The sequence below is a fragment of the Herpailurus yagouaroundi genome, unplaced genomic scaffold, assembly GCF_014898765.1.
Source record: "Herpailurus yagouaroundi ecotype Mexico unplaced genomic scaffold, PumYag 222, whole genome shotgun sequence".
In the NCBI taxonomy this organism is placed as follows: Eukaryota; Metazoa; Chordata; class Mammalia; order Carnivora; family Felidae; genus Herpailurus; species Herpailurus yagouaroundi.
This window is the reverse complement of record NW_024412453.1, coordinates 10,141,131-10,145,092: the sequence shown is the minus strand read 5'-3', so window position 1 is coordinate 10,145,092 and position 3,962 is coordinate 10,141,131. Positions and strand designations below refer to the sequence as shown.

The window sequence follows — 3,962 nt, the reverse complement described above, 5'->3', positions numbered from 1 at the left end:
CGGGCCGGGCTGCGGGCGGCGCCATGGTGAGCGGAGCCCGACGGGCCGGGCGCTGGGACCGGGCGGGGACGTGCGGGAGGGGAAGGGGCGGCCCCCGATGGGCTGGGGGCTTGCGAGGGGCGGCTTGGCCGCGGGCCGGGGTGGGGGTGGGGGTGGGGGTCGCCGCGGCGGGGGAGGGACGGCCTGGGCGGGGGCGCGGCTGCGGGGGGGAGCGGAGGGTCTGTTCCGGGGGGCCCGCGCCCGCGGGCGGGGGTTCTTTGTCCGCTGCGCTGCGGCGAGATCGGGACAAAGGAGGCGGCGGGGGGCGGCGGCCGCTTTGCGGGGAGCGGGTGTTTCCCCTCACCCCCATTGCATGCCCGCCACCGCGGCCCGCAGTTCCGCGCCCCAAGCCGGCCGCCGGGCTCCTCGGGATATTTAAAATTAACGGAGAAGGCGGGCGTCCTGGCATCCCCCAGGGTGGTCCGGAGGGCTCCGGGGGTTAGGGGTGGGAGTGCGGCTGCTGGCGACGTCTGGCGCCCATTTCGCAAGTGGGGAAACTGAGGACGGGCCGCAGCATTTGGTGCCGGGTTCCATCGGCAATGACTGCGCGGCGTGGGCATGACTGGGTATAGTGGGCCCCCCCCCTCCGTCCCCCCGGGCGGGCAGACTGGAGTCGCTTCTCCAGCTGTCTCTCCCCCTCCAGCTGTCCCCCAGTAGGCTGAGCCCCTTCGTCCCTCTAGCCTCACTCAGCTCCTTGGTGGAGGGGTGGAGATGGCGTCGCCTGGCAGGGTTAAATGAGAGGGTGCGTGGAGCTCGTCTGGCACCGCGCCTGCACGTCGACCGCGCTAGGCACGCGGTAGCTGCTGGGCGCCTGTCATCCCTGTGTCCCCAGCATCGAGCCCTCCTCACTCTGCCTGCCCCGGTGGGACAGGGGTTCACCTGGGCCTGAGGCAGGGAGTGGGGAGGTGGGGGTCAAGAATATGATATTTCCCTGTTAGGGTCGAAATCTGGGATTCCAGATGCAGATTGCCTGGGTTTGAATCCCTCTGCGGCTACTTCTGAGCTGTGTGACCTTGGGCAATTGACTGAACTTCTCTGAGCCGCATATTATCTGCAAAGTGGGCATAGTGATAACACTAGGGTTGTTTTGAGGCTGAAAGGAGAGCTGATCCGTGTGAAGCGTTCAGCATCTCAGCGTCTAGCACAAAGTAATCATTGCCAACTTTTGTTCAGCATCTACTGTTATTGCCAGAGTCGTTGGGCCAAGTGGCTGACCCTGTGAGAACGACCAGTGGCTGATTCACAGGGTGGGGGCATGAGCCTCAGGCCTGGGCCACGCAAGACCAAGACTGACCTTGGGGCAGTCCCTCGGCTCAGTCTGTACCAGCTTCCTCTTCTGCCCGCGGGGAACCTAGGGGGTTCTGGTGCCAGCTTCCTCTTCGGGGGGGCTGGGGTATGGTTGGGTGGGTGACGGAGGCTGAGGGGACACTGGCTACATGGCTGGGCACAGCCCCGTGATGGTTAGTTTCCCATCGGCATCCCTGCTGCTCTCGATCCTGGGTTTTGGCGTGCAGGAACCTCACGGGATGCACCCTTGGGTCCCTGCGCCTGCTTGGGCCTGGCACGGAGTAGATGTTTCAGCTGCGTCCTCCCTGCAATCCTGTGTTCCTAATCAGAAAACCAGGCAGGAGATGTTTCTGGCTTGTGAACTGGGGTCCCCCCCCAAGGGGCAGAGTCTGGTTTCTTGGCACACCTGGCAGATAGATGGCTTTGTTGTCGCGGGGCATGGCGTAACCCCTAGGGGCAGTGCCACAAGCACTGTAAACAGGGGCCCATGTAAGCAGGGTCGTCCCAGAGATGGAGGCTGCAGGGTTGGGGTGGCGAGCTGGTGTCCTGCTGGGCGGGGTGACACTCGTGATATGCCCAGTTAGGCGAGAAGGTGGCAGGTGTCCTTGAGGAAGAGGCTGTGTGTGGTTACAGGCCCGGACCGGGCTCTGTACCCTCCTGGGAGGCAGGTCCTTGGGGACAGGAGGCGGAGGTGGTCCCAAGGGCTCACTGTCCTCCCTGTGGCACCAGGAAGGCGTGGTGCCTGGTGACACGCAAACCCCACGGCCCCATGGCCCTTCCGTTTTCCCATTGCTTATCGCCGCTCATCCTCCCCACAGCCTGGGGGGTGAGGTCAGGGCCTCATTCCCACTTTGCACACTGAGAAACTGAGGCCATGCGGGGCAGTTTGCGTGGCTAGGTCAGAACAGCTCCCAGTAGAGGGGGGAAGGCGGCGGGGGAGGTGGGGGTGTGAATCCTGTTGCTAGCCGTGGCCCCCCTGGGCCTGAGCGTGTAAGGTCACCCGTGGACTGGGGTTAAGGCTCTGTTTTGGGGTCCCATGAAGAGGCAGGTAACTGGACCCCAGTGCTACATTGGGGAAGACCTCAGTTGTGGGCCTTTGAGGGAGGGCAGGACAGTGAAAGGCATCTGCCCTCAGCTTGCTGGTGGCTGAGGTGGGGACTGTCCTTTTGAACCTGCTGGTGGGCAGAGGGGGCAGGGAATGGGGGGCTCAGGGGGGCGGCCTCAGTAGACTGGGAGGCGGGGCTTCAGAGCCTGTTTTTTCAGGAGCTGTGGGGGAGACCTGAGGGACAGGCCACCCTGGTCGAGGGAGGCAGGGCCGGGGGTCCGCAGAGTGGGAGGGTGGAGGGTTGGTCCTGTATGTTCCAGGGAATCCAGATGGCCTCAGGTTTCCAGTGCTGATCTTTGTCCTGACCGAGGGAGCTCGTGAGGACGTGCTGCTGAGGTGGGGGACGAGGGAGTACGTTCTGTTGCCCACCCCCCTCCCCCACCCCCGCCCCCACCCCCTCACCAGTGTGGCCCCATCCTCTGCATTTGGAAGACCCCTTCCTTTGGTCGCCTGGGCTTCCACTTCTGGGGGCACATCCTGCTTTCTGGCTCTTCACTCTTGAGCAATCTACTCGAACTCTCTGTGCCTCAGTTTCCTTATCTGTAAAGGGGGGTTGAGACCGGTGAGCAGGGTCATTAGGAGGATTAAACATATGGAATGAATGTTAACTCCTTGATGATCGTTCTCAGGGGTCCGGGTCTCCCACACGCCATCCCGGGCATCCACCCGGCCCAAGCTGTGGCCCTCCTGATCCCACCCCGTGGGCTTTCCTGGATCAGGGCGAGGCGTCTGCTGATTGCAGGAGCTACTTTGGTTCAGAAGGGCATGAGGGAAGTCCAGGAGAGGTGGGGTCCAGCCTGGGCCAAAGGGGGTGCAGGGGGAACCAGCCAGCCGCCCTCATGCTTCAGGTTTCCTCTGGGCTCTGATTCTCGGTGGCCCCCTCCTCTCCCTGCCCCCCAGCACGTGGAGGCAGCTGCCCTTCATGGGCTCAGGCCTGCTGTGGATCCACCTGCACACGATGCCTCTGCCCTCGCTCTCAGGCTGCCAGCCTCTGGCAGGAGTCGGTTGGGACAGGTGCGGGGCGGGGACCCACGCGTAGGGTCCCAGTAGTGGCTTTGGGTTGGAGAGCTGGCTTGGGGCGGGGGGGGGGGGGGGAATGCTGCTGACCATGATCCCCATGAGGGCAGGGGCCCCTCTATCTCATCACTCTGTCCCCAGGCTCGGAACTCTTAGCAGACATTTATTGAGCGCCTGCTGTGTGCTGAGAATAGGGCTGGGGATCAGCCGTGGGCAAGATGGACAATGCCCTCTGCTTACAGACTCAGAGTCCGCCAAGGCGGCACATTCTCTGACCCGAGAGAACTTCAGGTAGCAGGGAGCCCTAGGGAATAACACAAAGTTGTGCAAGGCGGTGGCAGGCGTGGGGTGGCGGGGCATCTGGAGCCAGGGTGGTCTGGGAAGATATCTTCCCAGAGGCACCTGCAGAGGAAGTCCCATATAATAGGAAGGGGCCAGTCATGGGACAATCCAGGAAGAACATTCCAGGCACAAGGAACAGAAAGTTCAGAGGCCTTGAGGTGGGAAGGCGGGG

General features: G+C 63.4%; 1 protein-coding gene across 2 annotated transcripts in view; it reads left to right on the top strand.

Annotated features, from left to right (window-relative positions):
* Nucleotides 1–3,962, top strand: part of SNN (stannin) — a 9,977-nt gene continuing 6,015 nt past the window's right edge. For both annotated transcript variants that reach the window (XR_005785629.1, XM_040459028.1), the window contains exon 1: nucleotides 1–26. The gene's annotated coding sequence lies outside the window, so the exon portion shown is untranslated. The remainder of the gene's footprint in view (nucleotides 27–3,962) is intronic.